The sequence below is a fragment of the Lontra canadensis genome, unplaced genomic scaffold, assembly GCF_010015895.1.
Source record: "Lontra canadensis isolate GAN:19392208 unplaced genomic scaffold, GSC_riverotter_1.0 scaffold116, whole genome shotgun sequence".
NCBI lineage: Eukaryota > Metazoa > Chordata > Mammalia > Carnivora > Mustelidae > Lontra > Lontra canadensis.
In genome coordinates this window covers 2,458,746-2,477,744 of record NW_022631110.1, presented here as the reverse complement: position 1 = coordinate 2,477,744, position 18,999 = coordinate 2,458,746, and the positions used below count along the sequence as shown (strand labels likewise).

The window sequence follows — 18,999 nt, the reverse complement described above, 5'->3', positions numbered from 1 at the left end:
TAAAAAAAAAAAAAAAAAAAAAAAAAACAAAGCATGGGTGGCTTGTTTGGTCAAGAATCTGCCTTCAGTTCAGGTCATGATCCAGGAGTACCAGGAGTGCCAGGATGGAGCTCCCTCTCCCTCTGCTCCTCCCCCTGCTTGTGCTCTCTCTCTCTCACATGAATAAATAAAATCTTCATTTAAAAAAAAAAAAAAGGCATGCAATACATAAATCCATGTTACTTCTTGCTATTTTCCCAATTTTACACGCTCATTCTTTGACCCATGTCTTTGAATACACTATCTGCTAGAAAACCCCTTCCTTTCACTTGACATTCTGGGCCTCCTTTAAGACTCTTCACTGACACTCAAGAATCACACTGCCTGGGGCGCCTGGGTGGCTCAGTGGGTTAAGCCGCTGCCTTCGGCTCAGGTCATGATCTCAGAGTCCTGGGATCGAGCCCCGCATCGGGCTCTCTGCTCAGCAGGGAGCCTGCTTCCTCCTCTCTCTCTGCCTGCCTCTCTGCCTGCTTGTAATCTCTCTGTCAAATAAATAAATAAAATCTTTAAAAAAAAAAAAAAAAAAAAAAAAGAATCACACTGCCTTTCCCAGTCCCCTTAAGTCTGCATTAAGTGAACCACTTCAGGCCTAGAGTACCAGCACCCAGTACTTCCATCTGAATATGCATATCACCCTGCACTTTAGTCATGGCTCTTTGCCTCTTCTGCAGGATTACAAACTCCATGAGGGCATAACACTACAGCTTGGCTTTGTATCTCCATCACCCACCATGAAGCTGACACCAAGATTTTCAAATCATCACCCGTTTAAGTCAGAGAAAGACAAATGAGTCCTTCCCTTCCCAACCCTGGGCAGAAGGATAGACTCAAGAGCACAACTCCAAATCAAGGACAATCACTGGATGCTAGAGAAACAACTAGCACAAAAACATCACTGTCAAACTCAAAGAGCTAAAATGAGGCAACTCTTCTAAAATAAATGTTCTGGGGGCGCCTGGGTGGCTCAGTTGTTAGGCATCTGTCTTCGGCTCAGGTCATGATCCCAGTGTCCTGGGATCAATCCCCGTATCTGGGCTCCCTGCTCAGTGGGAAGCCTGCTTCTAACCTCTCCATCTCCCACACCCCCTACTTGCGTTCCCTCTTTTGCTGTCTGTCAAATAAATAAATAATCTTTAAAAAAACAAAATAAAATAAAATAAAAGTCCTGGGCTGAATAGGAAGCAAAAAAGTAATGTCAAAAACCATTGCAAACTTCAAGTTACCAGCACAGGGGCGGGGGGTGGGGGGGAAGCGTTGATTAAGGCAACACAGAGAGAATACAGAGCAGGTATAGAACGGTTCAGAAAAAGCCTAAGAACTCAAGGCCAAAGTAAGCTAAGTTAGAGGCTGCATCAAAATAGATTTCAAAAGAAATACTTGAAGAAGGAGGTGATGCTGTAGTTATTCTTTGTATATATGTGGAGGACAAAACCGTGCAACAGCATTCTCTACAGGCACAAACAGCTTTACATCAAAGAAGACTTCATTACTCGATCATAAAAGCAAGCAAAAATTTAGCATGGCTGATGAATTCCAAAAAGAAGTGAGCATGTAGGAACACATACTGTAGAACGAGAAAGAAACAAAACAGCATATATAAAATAAAACCTTTGTAGCACTTTTATACATATAAGCTCACTTGAACAAAAAAGCTCAACAGAGACCAGTTTAATATAAAAGATAAGGTCACAGAATGTGAATCAGATTTGGAAATGGCACTTAATGACCAAAGATCCGTATTCCTACACAGTATTAACAAAATTCTCTAAAAACATGATAGGTGCCCAAATGAGATTTCATAACATATGAAATAGCATAAATGCTGAAAATATTAAACTAGACCTAAGACATTATATTTGAGGGGAAAAAAGAATAAGCAAATTTAATGCTGATATTTAATGAAACATTTCATTAAAACATTAAATACCTTGAGCAGATTAAAAGTAGGGGGGTGGCAGTGAGGAATTTTAAGTTTAAATATGGAAAAGAGCTGACACTATTAGAAAAAAAATTAACTCGGTTATAAATAGAAATGACATTCCTATATAAGGTTAACAGAATGGTGAAGGATAAAAGGAGCCTTTAGAAAATCAAGGGTAATTTCTACAAAAACAATGAAAAGACTATCACAGATGACAATCAATCAAAGAAGCAGTTGCAAAAATTTTAGTGAGATGAGGGAAGAATATTTTACCTCGCACACATTATGACCTTTCTGGTAAATTATCAAGGTTCCTTTGAGCTAAAACTCTGGGGTTTTTTGTTTTGTTTGGGGAGGAGGAGGGAGCATTTCATTTCCTGTCACACCCCTGCTTAAAACCTTCAATAGTTTGCCAGAGGACTTTGGACAAGCTCAAAAACCGAGTAGATGGCCTACCAAGCCTTTTTAGGACTTGGCCCTTACCTAACTCTGCTTCACCACTTGCTTCTCTACTTTCCAGTCATTTTGGATTTAGTTTCAGTTCTTTAAAAGGTTGTTTTTCAAAAGCCTCTATCTCTCTCACCCTGCCTGAGGGCATTTGTACCTGATGGCCAGGAAAACTTATTTCCCCAACTAGACAGGCCCTTCTCATCCTTCCGGTCTCACTTAAATGTTAACTCCCCAATGTAGCCTTCCTACCTGCTCCCCGCAAGGACAGATTCCAATCCCTATCCTGTTACATAATCCCATAGCACCTTGTATTTTGCTTCTGACTCAACTTGAAACTATAAATTCTTTAAGGGCAAGGCCTCCTTTAAAAAAGTGGGGGGGGGGGAGACTGGTGGCTCAGTCAGTTGAGCATCCCACTCTCGGTTTTGACTCAGGTTATGATCTCACAATCTCAGGGTCATGGAATAGAGCCCCAAGTAGGGCTCCAAGTTCAGCATGGAGTCTGCTTGGATTCTTTCTCTCTCTCTCTCTCTTTCTCTCTCTCTCTCTTTCTCTCTCTCTCTCCCTCCCTCCCGACCCCTCCCCCAGCATGCACATGGCTCTAATAAATAAATCTTTTTTTTTAAGATTTTATTTATTTATTTGACAGACAGAGATCACAAGTAGGCAGAGAGGCAGGCAGAGAGAGAGGGGAAAGCAGGCTCCCTGATGAGCAGAGAGCCCGACGCAGGGCTCGATCCCAGGACCCTGAGATCATGACCGGAGCTGAATGCAGAGGCTTAACCCACTGAGCCACCCAGGAACCCCTCTAATAAATAAATCTTAAAAAATAAAAAATAAAAAAAATATTAAAAAAAGAGGGCACCTGGGAGGCTCAGTGGGTTAAGCCTCTGCCTTTGGCTCAGGTCATGATCTCAGGGTCCTGGAATCGAGTCCCACTTCAGGCTCTCTGCTCAGCAAGGAGCCTGCTTCCTTCTCTCTCTCTCTCTCTCTCTCTCTCTGCCTGCCTCTCTGCCTACTTGTGATCTCTCTCTCTGTCAAATAAATAAATAAAATCTTTCTTAAAAAATTTTTTAATTAAAAAAAAAAAAGAAAAAAAGAAAGAAAGGGCAAGCCTTCATCTTTTACCTATCACCCTAACCATCTTCCACCACAGTTTGGTACACAGAAGATAGTATTTGTTAAATGAAGGACAGATCCACAGGATGTAGGACAGGTTATTTTAGAAAGAAATAATTGATAAAGTATGAAATACCAATTTGCACAAAATTATGTTTTGTCTATCTCAACTGTTTTCCATTATTAACAATTAAAACAAAACCTTCTTTTGGGGGAAAAAAAAACCTTTTCAGTTGCAATACTAATCTTAAAATTTTAGTGGTAATATTACTAATAACAATTGCAGTACTAGCAGGGCGCCTGGCTGACTCAGTCAGTTCAGCATGCAACGCTTGATCTCAGGGTCACGAGTTCAAGGCCCACACTGGACACAGAACCTACTTAAAAAAAAAAAAAATTACAGTACTAGTAATTAAAGTTAATACATTCTGTGAAAGACTAACAAACCAGATGGGGTGTGTGGATAAATTCTAGGATATGAACCAACTTTTGTAATCTCTGAAAAATTCTATCTATCAGGAAACTAGTTTCCACCCAGCCAGTATCAGAGTGATTGGGCAAACCCAAGTCAGTAAGCTGTGCTTCAACTATTACTTATCACCATTCACCATTTTTTATCTGCCATATCTTCCTTAAGTGAATGTATGTGTGCTTAATCTGATTATTACGATAGGATCTTACACTGCCAAGAACCTAATCTTCAGGCATAATACAAAAGATAAATATAAAACTGAGATCAAAAATTGCAACTTATCTAGGGCCTGTGGCTGGTTCAGCTGGAAGAACATGCGATTCTTGATTTCGGGGATTGTGAGTTTGAGCCCCACACTGGGCGTAGAGATTACATTAATAACTAAACTTTAAAAAATAATAAAGTTGCAACTTACAAAAAAGGGGGGTAGTCCTTAAAAATAAATAAATAGATAACATATTCATCTATGTTTTTTTAACTTCCAGAAATTAAAGTTGGCACATTCAAAATGCCTATTTCCCTCTAATCAAAAAGGTTACACTGTCAGAAAGCACTTCATTATGTAACTATTTGACATTAGACCTTTCTCTTACAAAGAATACAAAGTAACAACAGAATCATACAGCCATAGCTGTTAAACAGTTAAAAAAAAAAAAGTAAACCTACTTCAAAACAGTTAAAACTGAATTTACAGTAAACCATTATTATCAGAGCAGTGCTGTGTCCAATCTGTTTGTTATTAAAAATCCAGACAAAATCTACCACTCAAGGAGTTATTGATTTACCTGCCTGGCACTTGTAAGGGTCACTTTCTATAGAGAAACATTCAACTAAAAGCAATGAAAGTTTGTTTCCAAAACACTTTACACTTCCAACCAAAAATTGCCTTCTTCTATTCTATTATGTGTACCCAAAAAACAACATCCCTAAACTATCCTATCAACAATGTCCATCTACACATGCAGTACATTGAGCAAAGGTGAGCAACTGGGAGCGTGGAGATCAGCCTATGCTGTGCAAGTCGTTCCCAAGGTAGCTTTACTCCCACACCTATTCTTTCAGGGTAACTAAAAAGAAAATGATGCAGACAGGAAAACAGCTGTAGCTACGGTACCTTGCAGGTTGTGTCTAAATCCCACAAGCGACTGTTTAGCTCTCTTAATGATGGGTCTTGTAACACACACACATAATCACAAGAGGCTTCAAGTAGCAGAAAATTCTACTTTCAAGCAGAAACATTTTTGTCAGAATCCAACTTCTATGTATTAAGAAGCAACAATGACACATCTCTGTAAACTTCATTTACCTCCAGGTTTTATTTCACTTAAGTCATAACAATTACAGAAGAGATACCCATCTGCAAATTGTACTGGCTGCCATTTAGAGTGCATCTAAATCACAAAACTGAATTCAAGGAATATCTTCACCACCTTTATTAGTGTAGCAAATTTAATCAAAGTCAGTCAAAAGTTACAGTGAAACATGCAGAAACATGAAATACCAAGTAGTTAATTAGAAACAGTTACATCATTTTGGGTGTAAATAATTATGTACAACCTTCATTTATGAAGAAACAGAATTAGTGACCCTCCATTATAAAAGTCTACACTTCCAGGGGCACCTGGGTGGCTCAGTGGGTTAAGCCTCTGCCTTTGACTCAGGTCATGGTCTCAGGGTCCTGGGATCGAGACCTGCATTGGGCTCTCTGCTCGGCGGGGAGCCTGCTTCCCCCTCTCTCTCTGCCTGCCTCTCTGACCACTTGTGATCTCTGTCAAATAAATAAATAAAATCTAAAAAAAAAAGAAGTCTACACTTCCAGTTGTCCTATCCATAAGTGCTGATGGATCTGAGTCCAGCCTCCTCCCACATGACTAAAGGTCAGGCGGCCTTACCGATGTAGTTAACTATACAGGAGGCATATTTAGACCTCTAGTACCACCCCAGAAGTGACTTTTCAGTAGGACCTCAAAATATGTTTGCACAATCAGATTCCTAAAGAGAAGCAAAAAGCATGTTTTGAAGAACACAGGTTCAAGTCAGACGGATTTGGATGAAATTGCCTCTGCTACAGCCTACCTGGGTAATCTGAGCAAATTATTTTCTCTGAGCCCATCTGATCAAATGTTTAGGAAAATATCTACCTCACACAGGTATTGTGAGAACACACATACACACATCTATCCACGCAAATGAATTATTTACTATAGCATCTGGTCTTCAGTAAGGCTCAATAAATACTACGTTATAATTTAATTATTATAAAGACTACCCAAAAGAGAGACCACTCCCAAAACATGACCTTAATTAGAACTGTTTCCAACACAAATGTTTCTGAGAGCTTAATTCAAAATGTTGACAATTTCAAAGACCTGAATGGGCTAGGTCCTTTATTTTAACCTTGTACGTAATTTTCTGTTAATTCCAAAATCTTCATTGTCTGAATGTTATCAGGTTCTTTAGGTAGAAACTCCTCGCTCAGTTTTCATACCCACTGAAAGAACTGCACCCAACTTCATATCTCAGTATTATGAAGTAAATGTACAAACTTGAATAAGAAATGAGGCCAAACCTTTGAGTAATCTAGCCATCATGCACTGCTGTATATGAAGGAAACATTCTAGAAATTATCAATAATTTAAATCCAAACACAAAAGTGATGCATTGTCAATAAAACATTTATAATGTTGAGTTTAAGATTGAATTGGAAAACCCTCCCAAAAAGAAAGTTTAAACTTAGTCTTTTAATTGCAGTGTTTTCCTAAGTTGAAATATGTGACCCAATTGACAACATCAGATGATAAAGAACCTTTGAGATTCTATCTCCTTCTCTACCAAGGAATTTGATGCTACAAACAAAACAACCTTTGGAATCAAAAACAATCAAATTCTGAGTAAACAGCCTTTTACTATGTAGAAAGCAACTCCACACTTAAAATTTTGCTATTCTCATACCAAAGTTAAGGGTTATCTAAAAGATTTCCCTCACATTTTGGGTCTGTGTATGTGGGTGGTTTCTTCTAAATGCCTTATTATTTGGTATCAATTTATCACATGAAAAAGTCTTGTCCGCACATTTACTGCCAAAAATAAAGCACTAACCTAACATACCTTCTCAAACCTAGAAGAAATAAAAGAGATAACTACCAAAGTTATCAAAATGGAAGGGAAAAAAAGGTGAACTTTTAACAGACGTTTATTTTCTTGGTTCACTTCCTTACAAATTTCCTACACCCATATTCTTAGATATAGCTGAATTTTCTATCACAAAGTAAACTGAAACACAAATCATAATGAAAGGTTAAATTTCTGCAACAGAAGCCACTGTCATTTCCAACAATGCAACTATTGTTGAGTCTCTCACAGATTCTTGGACACAGTGGTGAAGCAAGGCTAGGGGGGGAAAAAGGCATACTTGAAGGAATTTCTCCACTTCTGTATTTTAGTTTGTAATGGAACAATACTGCACCTTCAAAGTAGAAATACCATGTAAAATCTGGTTCTCATTAAATGACTTCCTTAACCCCATGCAACATATCTGGAACAGAATACGACTGATTCGCAATCAGTCAACCTTCTATTACTCATCTATGCGAGATGGCCCTGCAATTTCCCTCCACGGGAGCCTTTTCTTCTAAAACCCTGGGGAATACTGTAGATGCCACACTCCGACTTAAATGACTGCAAGAAAATTGCAGTGAAAATAATGGCAGATTTAGTCTGGGGAACTTGCATAAGTCTCAAAAACCTGAAATAAGGGGTAAAAAAAAAACCCTTCCACAAGCCCCTAAATCATGACTAAATTATAAATCTGACCAGGAAAAAAGAAATTCTCTCTGGAGAAAGAATGTTTATTCCTAATGTTTTTTAACATATCAAGTTTTGTTTTAAAAAAAATTAATCTTAGGAAACATGCCACATCAGCAAACCTAGAATACAAGACGCACATATTTATACACACACACATGCATCAAATTAATCACTGCATTATGTTTAAAAGGCAAGACAATTCAACAAGATTTGACACTCCAGTTGAAGACCCTCCAAACTCTTCTGAAATGGTCGATTATTTAACACTCTTGGAATGATTAACTTTATTTAGGATGCCTCTTTTGGAATTTTATTATTTAATACAGCCAAACCGATTTTTTTTTTTTTCTTCATCTTAATTAGGTTTCCTTGTACTTGTGAAATGCTCAGCATACACTGTGCTGGCAGCTTTAGTTCTGCAGCTTCTTTCTTCTGGCTCCTTCCCCCCTCACCCAACCCCCCTACCCCCCACCCTGAAAAAAAAGATTTCCTTCCCAAATGTTCTCTTCTCTGCATTTGTCAACAGAAACACCCACTGGTGGTGTCAAACTGGTAATACTGCTGCAGGCTTCCTTACTCCTGTTCCAGCGTGAACGCCAAAAATGCTCAAACCTAAAATAGTACTTTTAATAAAGAAATTAGAAAAATTGCTAAGATACTCAAGTACCATGTTCTCAAAAAGAGGCACACCTTTTTAAAATATGTATTATTCATGAACCGTAATTGGGTTGCTAAATGTAAGATTATACTACCCCCCCAACACTAAACACACTAGTAAACATAGGTTCTTCACATTTTACGATTAAAATGTTTTAAAACACTTAAGTTAAAAAAAAATTACATCTAAATGTCGTTCACATATAATTCCGAATAGCCTCCATAAAGATGCCTTTTTTGTAACCCAACAGCAAGAAAGGCGCAAGCTGGAAATGTTACCTAAAACGACAATCCTATTCTATACATATTTACGTCTCCCGTTCCAGCCAAAAGCTCTCAGACAAATTAATTTGTGTAATCTCTTATATTAACTACATAACCATTACGTCCAAACAAACCTAGTTCAGATTCACAGACGGAAATTATTCTGTGTCTGCAATACTTTCTAAAATCAGCCTAAATTTCAGCCAATTAAAATAGATTGTGTTAACAGAACACTGACCTGCAACTACTTAAATATCACAGCATCCGCCTAATCTTGCTGTGGAGATACTAAGGTCAGGCATCAGTGCTTTAACACTCAAGTGAAGCGAAGAAAGAAAAAGGAAGAAAAAAAAAAAAAAACCCTCAAGGAAGATCTGCCTTTACACAGAAATACGTTTGGGTTATTTTTCCCCCAACGTGGGCATAAAACGTGTCAATGCGAGAAGGACCTGTTCGTTTGGAAATGGTTCCAAACCCCAGGATTTCATTTCTATGAGGGTCCAAAGACTACCAAGGTCTGGGAAGCGGCCAATTTCTGCTTCTCCCCACTATGCCAGTCGGGAACTTCACAGCAACGCCTGAAACTTGTTGGGAGGAGGCTGGAAGAGATGCGGGGCAGGCGGTGGGTCCTTCGCCCACCCTCGCGGGCAGCCAAGGTCAGTCAGCAGGGCCCGGGCTCCAGCCCCGGCTCGCAGCCCCCGGCTGGTCCCGGACTCCCTCCGAACTCGGGATGGGGGCTCCGCCGCACAGGCTCCTCCTCGGCGCCGGCGGGAAGGGGCTTCCCTCGCCGCAAGCCCCGGGGAGCTCTCGCCGCCGGGGCGGCGGGGCGGGGACGCCGTAGACCCGCTGCTGAGGGGAGCCCCGCTTGGCTGCCGCGACCCGCCGCCCCTCCTCATATCCTCTAGTCTCCCCACGCCCCAAAATTCAGACCCAAACTCTCGCCGGGGAAGCCCTTCCACTGGCGCAATGGGGGGCTGAGGAGGGGCCACTCCAAACTGGAGCATCCTCGTCTCGTCGCCCTGTTCTGGGGGGACCTGCGCCGCCGCCCCTTCTCACGTCTGCCCGGGGGGACCGGGTGGGTCCCCTGTCTCAGAAGAAGATGGGTGGCGCGAAACCGACGTGGGGCACGAAGGCCTGATGGGCGGGTGGCGGCTCAACTACTCACCCAGCCGAGTCCCCCACCTCCAGCCGGGGACCCCACAGCTCCTGAAGCCGCCGTCGCCGATTTACCTTTCCCAGTGGCACGGACAACTAATGGAAACCTCCGGCCCCGCCCTCTCGCCGAAGCGAACGCGCAGCCTAATTTGCTAACTGGCCCGCCCTGGCCGTCCGGTTCGGGCCAATAAAGAAGCTTCGAACACCCAGCCAGGTCCCGCCCCTGCCCCGCCCACTTCTGGTAGAAACCAATGAGGAAAGAGCGCTCGTCCTCGAGCTCGGGCCCGCGCGCCCCGCCCGCGCCGCTCGTGCTCGGCCCCAGAAGCCTAAGAAGGCTGGCCTCTTGTATAAGCTCGCACGCGCGCGCTCACGCGCGCGCCGCATCTCCTCGCGGGCCAGGTTTGGTTGTCCAGCCAGACCCCAGCAACCTGGGCTGGGAGGCTGGGAGGGGCGGGGCCCGAGCCTCGAGCGGTCGCGGGGAGGGGTTTGGGGGGCGGGGGAGTGGGGGGGTGGGGGAGGGGGAGGGGCGGGGAAGATCGTGACTAAGAAAGGGGCGGCTGCGGGGGGTGGAGGGCCAAAGAGGCCCGGGAATCCGCCTCTCACTGCGGAAAAAAAAGGGAAATCCTGCCTGCGGCACAGCTATCCTGGCCTCCCTCCAGAGGGACACGTGCGGGGGGGTCGGGAGGGGTGGGTCGTGGAAGAGCGCAGAGAACACATTTGGGGTGGGAGCCGAGGCACTACTTGGAAATAAAGGATGGAGGACGGTTTATCTCTGTCTTTGGTAAAAATGATATCGAAGTCCATTGCAGCTTCTGCCCAACTGTTGGCAGCTGTTCGTGCACACTCACACGCGCACATACACACACGTTCACACATAAGCTCATCCATCAGCCTGCGGTCCCTTGGGTGAATTTGGAGCAAAGAACTAGTAGCCTGAGGATTCCTTACACAGCAGCTGGATGCATGCAAAAGGCTGTTGCAGCAGAGGCATCAACCCACAGTTCAGGTCCAATGCTCCGCCACACAAGATTCCCCAGCTGGCAATGAAGTCATCCACCCGACCAGCAGAAATGTAAAGATCTTAACACCTACCAAGGATCAGGTTTCCAATGAGGATAAGGAGATGATGAAATGGAAAGAGATACATTTCCAATGCCACTTTTTGAAAATTAAGAAAAATAATCATCTTGTTTAAAGGCATTGTGGACAAATCTCTGTAAAGCTGCATAGTAATTTCCACTTAAAGCAAAGAGGGAAAATGGGTTTTTTTCTGGTTTGGGAAAAGCACAGAAAAGCAGTCTATGAGGTCATAGCAGCCACCAAATGAGAAATAAGCAGTACTGTGCAGTAATGGGAAATAGATACCTTGGATTAAATCCACTTAATCTATTCCTGTCGTGAATCTGGTAACAATATGTAACAACATGCTGGGTTTGGCCACTTGTGGTGCCAAGACACTAGGGTTTTCTTTTTCATAGCATGGTGAATATTTTATGAGGGAATGAAGGTGCCTGTTTTCCCTTCAGCTTTTCAGGAAGCGTATTAGAAAATTTTTCAGGTAGGAACAGTGAATTAGCAGTGAGGGGAAAATGGAGTCAGAGCCAACAGCAGATCTCTGCGGAGTCTCCTGCCTCCTCCTGATGCAAAGTAACAGTGCCGTGACCTAGAGCATCACGCAAGTGGAGCCAGAATTCCTGGGCCAACCATGCCATTTTCATCCCTGTGTGTTAGTACCTTTGAGCATGACTTCTGAATCAAATGAAGAATGGTTTATCCGTATAGACTGAGAAAAACCAATAACTGAATATTCATTGATACAGGTCCAGTTTAGTTTTAAGTGGTGATATTAGATGTTTTATAAGGTGCCCCCCCCACATGTAACCATAACCTTCCACTTAGGGACATTTACTTTGATCTGGTTTTGAGGACTTGGTGAAGGGTTTCTTGGAACCACATCCAGTTTGGTTCATGGCAATATTGATCAAAAGTATATATTTTCTAGGCCAGTAAGAGTTAAAAAGTACCACGCTGCCATTTAACTGAGCTCTTTTCTTATGTAGAAAGAACACTAATACTTATCCACTGAATGAATGCCTGCTCTGTGCCAAGAATTTTACATACATTTAGAGCTGCCAGATAAAATACAGGAGGTCTGTTAAATTTGAATTTCAGATAAGCAGTAAGTAACTTTTTAGTGTAAGTATGTATTTTTATCCTGGATACATGTGGAACAAGGGTAGAAGACTAAATAAGCTTTCTAATCATTGTCCAAAAAATCATTTTTTGAAATTGCCCCTCTGGGCCCAGACCTCAGAACAAAATTGGGATCTGGGAGAAAAGCTTAAGAACCAAATCAATGTGTCCCTGTGTAGTGTTTGTAGAAAGAGGTGCCCATACTTACACTGAAAAATCTTTGGCTTTTTATCTGAAATTCAAATTTAACTGGGAATCCTGTATTTTTTTACTCGGTAAATCTGGCAACCCTACATATATTATTTCTGAGGCTCGCGATTCTCTGAAATATCTTCTGTTAGGTCACCTTTTTCTAGACGAAGCCAGGGTGGAAAGTGTTTATCAGTCAATCAGTGACTAAGTCCCAATTAGACTAAAGGAAAGGACTTAACATCCTATGATTTGAGGGAAACATTTTCCTTTCTACCCTGCTGGATGAACAAGGAAGCAAGAACCTGAGTTGCCTCTGGCAGCCATTTTGTGATTGGAAAACCAAACTTTGGTCAAAGTCACTACATAAGGCAGAGTTGAAAAATAGAAAAAAGAAGCAAACAAAAAACCTGGGTTCTTGATGACAACACCGAGTTGCTTAATTAAGCAAATTCTGCCCTTGCCTTGCATTTAAGACCCGTTTGAGTCAAAGTTTCTGTTAGATGCCTCAAGACAATCCCACTACAGAGCCCATGTGTGCTACTCATTATTGATCTCAGTAATAAATGAATAAATGTCCATCAAGATGTAAGACATTGTTATTCTGGTTACACATTGGACAGGTCTGGAAGACTAAATAAACCTTCTAATCATTGTCAAAAAGCATTTATTTTGATACTTACCTGGCAGGGAGGATACCAAGATCACGAGGTGGTTCTCTCGGGGCGAGTCTTGTCCACTACACTCAGGTCATTCTGACCCCAGCGATTTCCCCAAACGTGGGAAACTCAACTGCAACTTCTGTTGGTGTGCTGGGGTGGGGGGGGGGGGGGGGGGGGGGACACAAAGCATATGTGAAATGCCTGTTGGGCTTAGACCTCATAATGCAATCAAGATCTAGGAGAAAAACTTAAAAATCAAATCAATGTGTAAATTTTTTAAAGATTTTATTTATTTATTTTGACAGAGAGAGAGAGAAAGAGTGAGAGCACAAACAGGGATAGTGGGAGAGGGAGAAGCAGGCTCCCCACTGAGCCCCTGGGAGCCAGATGGGGGGCTTGATCCCAGGACCCTGGGATCATGACCCAAGCAGAATGCAGATGCTTAACCAACTGAGCCACCTAGGCCCCCCATTGTGTAAATTTGTAGGTTTTGTAGGAAGAGGTGAGCCTTAGTTATTCCTTGGCCCTGCTCAGAGCTTAAACCAGACTGTCACATCTTACATGTTTTCATTTAAAGTTCATGCCATTTGGGAAAATGTCATTTTAGAAACGCGAATCCAGTACCTTATTTTAAACTATTAAAACCTCTCCCCTATCCTCCAGGCACTAAGTTTAACCACAAACAGTGTGGAAAGAACAGAAATGTCAGCCTCAAAAGACCCAAGAGGGAAAACCACACCAGAATAGAATACCATACGAAAGTGGATGGTTGGCAAAGCAGTGTAGTTAAGTGGCTAAAACCATAGGCCTGGGAGCCAGATTGCCTGCATTTAAATGCCAGGTCTAGTTATGTCCCTGGACAAATTGTTCAACTTCTCTGTGCCTCAGTTTCTTCCTGTATAAAACGGGTAGATGATGATAATAATAGTTCTCACCATGGGGTGCCTGGTTGGCTCAGTCGGTTGAGAGGTTGAGCTTCTGCCTTTGGCTCAGGTCATATTCCCAAGGTCCTGGGATAGAGCCCTTTTTTTCTTTAAAAAAGAAAAAAAGGATTAGCTGTTACTGAACAGTATCAGTTCTGGGGGTGGTATAAACATGAAGCAGTTTACTTTTCTCAATCACTACTTCGAACCATGTATTTTTTTATGTATAAATGAGATATAATATCCCATTAGTTTCAGGTGTGCATCATAGTGATATATTTTTATACACTGTGAAATGATCACCCCAATAAGTCTAGTTACCCTCTATCAATGTACAGTTAATACAATATTACTAACTGTGATACACACACACCCTCACATATATTTCCTATGCTGTATAAGACATCACCATAACTTATTTATTTTATAACTGGAAGTTTATACCTCTTAATCCCCTTCACCTATTTCACCTAAGAACCATGTTTTTTTGTGTGTTTTTTTTCTTTTTTTTTTTTAAGATTTTATTTATTTATTTGACAGAGAGAAATCACAAGTAGGCAGAGAGGCAGGCAGAGAGAGAGGAAGGGAAGCAGGCTCCCCGCTGAGCAGAGAGCCCAATGCGGGGCTCGATCCCAGGACCCTGAGATCATGACCTGAGCTGAAGGCAGAGGCTTTAACCCACTGAGCCACCCAGGCGCCCCAAGAACCATGTTTTTATGGCAAATTTGCCCTTCATGTCCCTTCTCATCTTGCACAGTTTTTCTGACTTTACAGTCTTTTTCTGCTATTAAAAATCAATCCAGGGCGCCTTCTCAGGTCATGAACCTCTATGCCTTCCCTAGGCATTTCCCTCTAGCCCCTCATCTTGGCTGTAGTTGACCTTTGTGTAGAGGGCATCTGAATGACAAGTGTAAATCCTCCTTCCAGTTCCCATCCCCAGAACCACCACCCACAGACTGTAGCTGTCACTTCTCCAACAGAAGCCCTCCTAAGTGGAGGCAACAGGAAAAATCTCTCTCAAGATATTTTACCCATTTGTCAACAACACACCAAAAACAAGCCAGAATCTCCCAAAGTTAACTAAATAAAAGTGAGAGTTCCAATAACTCAAAGAACGACTCCAGCATCCTAAAAGCATGTTTCCATGTTTACTGCCTGGATCTGAATAACAGTTTCACTGGTTCAAGTAGTGTGTGACTTTGAAGTTACTCTCTCTGTGTCTTGGTCTCCTCATCTGGAGTAGGGGAATAATAACAAGTTTTTATGAAGATTAAGGTAGGGTTAGATGAGTTCATGTATGTAAGGCACTTGAAGCAGTTCTGGCTCAAGAAACTGATCGATAAATGCTAATTGCTATCATTATACACCAGGCATTGTGTATATATCATCTCCTTTAATCCTCATATTGACTCAATGAGTGATGTCTTAGTTTGGGTTTCCCCAAAGGCAGACCCTGAGACAGTGATGTGAGTGTAAGTAGTGTTATTTGAGAGTCGATCCCAAGAAACACCAGAAGATGAGTGGGCTAGTGAGACAGGGAAGAAAAGGAAGCCAGTAAGAGGTGTGTTAACACGGCACTTAGCGCTGTGGGCGACTGGAGCTCAACAGGATTTGCTGGGGACTGCTGGGAGATGATGTAGAACCTTCTCCCCTTCCAGGAGAGAATACGTTAGTGTCTTAAACCAGATGAAACCATATTTCCCTAGCTAAACAACAGTTTATTCATCTTCCTTTAGAAATAATATTAATCAGTGGAACCTGGTTGGCTCAGTTAGTTGGGCGACCAATGCTTGATTTCAACTTGGATCATGATCTCAAAGTCATGAGATCAAGCCCCATGTTGAGCTCCATGCTGAGTATGGAGCCTGCTTGGGATTCTCTCTCTCCCCCTGCCCCTGGGCTCTCCCACACTCTCTCTCTCTAAAAAAGAAGAAGAGGAAGAAGAAGAAGAAGAAGAAGAAGAAGAAGAAGAAGAAGAAGAAGAAGAACATTAGTCAACATTTATTGAGCATTTTACATGGATTATGTCATTTAATCCTCATGATATCATAAAGTCATGTAGCGGTTTTAAGATCTCCTCACAAAATTTCCCCCCTACTCCCGTCCCAAAACGTAAAGCTAAATTCCCCTCCCTTTGTGTGTGGACTACACTTAGTCACTCCTAACAAATAAAATATGGCAGAAGTGATGGTCATAGAGGGTTATGACCTGAGACCAAGTCAAAAATGGTTTTACAGTGTCTTCCTTGTTCTCTTGGATCACTCGCTATGGGGGAAAGCCCACATACTGTGGGGACAGTCTCAAGATTCCTTATAGAAAGAACATGGGGTGAGGAACTGAAGCTTCCCATGAACAGCCAGCGAGAAACTGCCAACTGCCATGTGAGGGTGCCATCTGATTAGCCGTTCCTCCAGCCCCAGCGAAGCCTTCAGGTAACTGCAATCCGGAGAGATCCGGAGCCAGAACCAGCTGGCTAAGTCACTCCTGAATTCCTGACCCACAGAAACTATGAGATAACAAATGTTTCTTGTTTTAAGCCACCAAGTGTTAGGGTAATTTGTTACACAGGAATGGGTAACTCATGCAAGTGGATTTTATCTCCATTTTTAGACACAGTTTCAGTAACTTGGCCAAGCTTCCTCAATCGGTAAGCGGTGGAACCAATATGCAGACCAGACAACAGATTCCAGAAACCTAATCCTTAACCACTAAGCTCTACGCTCTAAGCGTTAGAAACCATTTATGTAACGGTGCTATGTGCCAGGAACTTTCCTTATACTATCTCATTTACTCCCACAGCAGCTCTGCAGGAAAAACTTTTTCCTGCTTTTCACAGACATGAAAGCAAAGTTACTATCTTCTTATGCGAATTGAGTGGTAAGGATGTGCATGAAGGTAGGCAAGGGAAGCGGCTCTGCTATCCACCTCATTTTCGTCCTTTGCTTACTTGCCTACCTCAAATGTGTGGTGACTTGAGAAGCACTTTAGTAATATCCTTCCCTCAAAAAGTTTTGAAAATTTAAAATGACAGCAGGGCGCCTGGGTGGCTTAGTTGGTTAAGTTGGTTAAGTTCCTGCCTTCAGCTCAGGCCATGATCCCAGGGTTCTGGGCATCGGGCTCTCTGCTCAGCAGGGAGTCTGTCTCTCTCTCTGCCCCACCCCTACCTGTGCTTGCACGCTCTCTCTCTCTCTCTCTAAAATAAATAGACAAAATCTTAAAAAATAAAATAAAATGAACGCAAATGATGCCCTTTCCTTGAATACATGCAGATAGACTAATATGTAATATGCAGTATATAATATTTATCTCAAGATTTTAATTAAAAATGGAAAAATTAAAAACACACACAGCATTTAATTTGTAAAGAAAACAAATGAGTTCATAGAGTCTAAGTATTAAGAAGTAATAAAATGGCTGTGCCTTTCATTTCTAGCTTTAATATCGGACCCAATTCAGTGCAATTTTACAGCCTTTCTATAAGGTACCTTGGAATTCTGGGCTAGTTATGTAAAAACACACACAGTAGAAAACATATTGATCTTGCTTCTTCTCAAATCCATAAAACAATTCTCACTCTCTTAAAATGTTCTAGTACAATAATGAGTCATTGGCAAACATTGGTCTTCTCTGTCTAATTTTATTTGGTGTCTACATGACAGAAAGCAGAGGGTGGGTCAGGAGCAACAGCGGCTCTCTTGGGAAAGGTGGGAGAATCATCCAGCAGGCCTCATTTACCCAGTTTTGTCACCTGTATTGATCAATGCACCGCATTAATGGCTTTCCATTGAAAACAAACATTATGTCGTATTCATTTTTGTTTTGCCAATGCCTTAGGACAGGACCTGATGCTCAAAAAGCATTTGCTCATTGAAGGAATGAAATCAGTGAATGGATCAATGAGTTCCTACATCATTTTGTGCCGTGTTGATAGAGGAAAATTAAGGATTTAGACAGTTACCTAAAGATCAAAAGAAGGATGAACACAAAAGTGGTAGGCAAATGAAGGCTATACCATTTGCGAGAGGCAGGTTGGAATGAAAAAGTGCAGACACTGTAGAGTGAGCCTGATCTACCTACACAATTGTCTCAGGTCAATTTCATTGACTTCATTTCTCTAAAAGAAATTCTTGACCAGCTTTACAGATATAAATCCAATATGGTTTCCAACATGCTTAAGGAAATGAAAAGGTACAATGAAAAGAAAATGAAAAATGATAGTCTTTTCACTATCAAGGGACACAATTATCCAGTTCAAATGTATAAGTTTTTATTACATGCTCAAGCAAAGGCAAAGATATGATCTGAAGCGCATTAAATAATATGCATCGCAGAGCACAATCTTTACAGACTTTGTTTCTCCAGCAACTTCTCTACTAAATTCTCATAGATTTCATTTTTAAGACAGTGACAAAAGATCAGGTCCACCTGATTTTATATATTTGTTAAATACAAGATATATTGAAATAAGAAAATCGCCCACATTTTTAAACAGAACTCAAAATATGTGTGCTGACATAAGTCACTTTGTAATGCATTTTTTTAAAAGGTGGATTTGTGGACGAATAGAAGGATGGATGCATGGATAGATAGGAGATAAAGCAAATAAAGTAAAATGCTAATTGTAGAATCTGGGTGATGGGATGTTCACTGCGTAATTCTTTCAACTTTTATTTTAGCGTTTTGATAAAAATGTCAGGGAAGGGGCACTTGCGTGACTCAGTCGGTTAAACGTCCGACTCTTGGTTTTGGCATAGGTCATGATCTCAGGGTCCTGGGATCGTGCCCCGAATCAGGCTCTTTGCTCAGCGGGGAGCCTGCTTCTCTCTATCTCTGCCTGACTCTCTGCCTACTTGTGATCTCTCTCTCTGCCAAATAAATAAATAAAACCTTTTAAAAAAAATTATATGGAAGAGTAAACCTAGCTGGATACACTCCGATCCTAGAAAGTTGCTCAGCATATGTCTTCAGGGTACCAGAAAAACAATCTTCCATGCATAAGTTATTTTAAAGAATGTTAGCTTCTGAGGGGTGCCAGGCTGCCTCAGTTGGTAGAGCATGTGACTCTTGATCTCTGGGTTGTGAGTTCAAGCCCCTTGTTTGAAGAAGACCTTACTTAAAAAAAAAAAAAAAGTTAGCTTCTGAGATGTT

General features: G+C 41.7%; 1 protein-coding gene and 1 pseudogene across 2 annotated transcripts in view; one reads left to right on the top strand and one right to left on the bottom strand.

Moving 5' to 3' along the window:
- Window positions 1–9,995, bottom strand: part of CDKL5 (cyclin dependent kinase like 5) — a 225,304-nt gene extending 215,309 nt beyond the window's left edge. For both annotated transcript variants that reach the window (XM_032840834.1, XM_032840837.1), the window contains exon 1: window positions 9,895–9,995. The gene's annotated coding sequence lies outside the window, so the exon portion shown is untranslated. The remainder of the gene's footprint in view (window positions 1–9,894) is intronic.
- A 2,946-nt stretch (window positions 9,996–12,941) lies between these two features.
- LOC116857042 lies at window positions 12,942–13,080 on the top strand (annotated as a pseudogene).
- The last annotated feature ends 5,919 nt before the right edge of the window (window positions 13,081–18,999 follow it).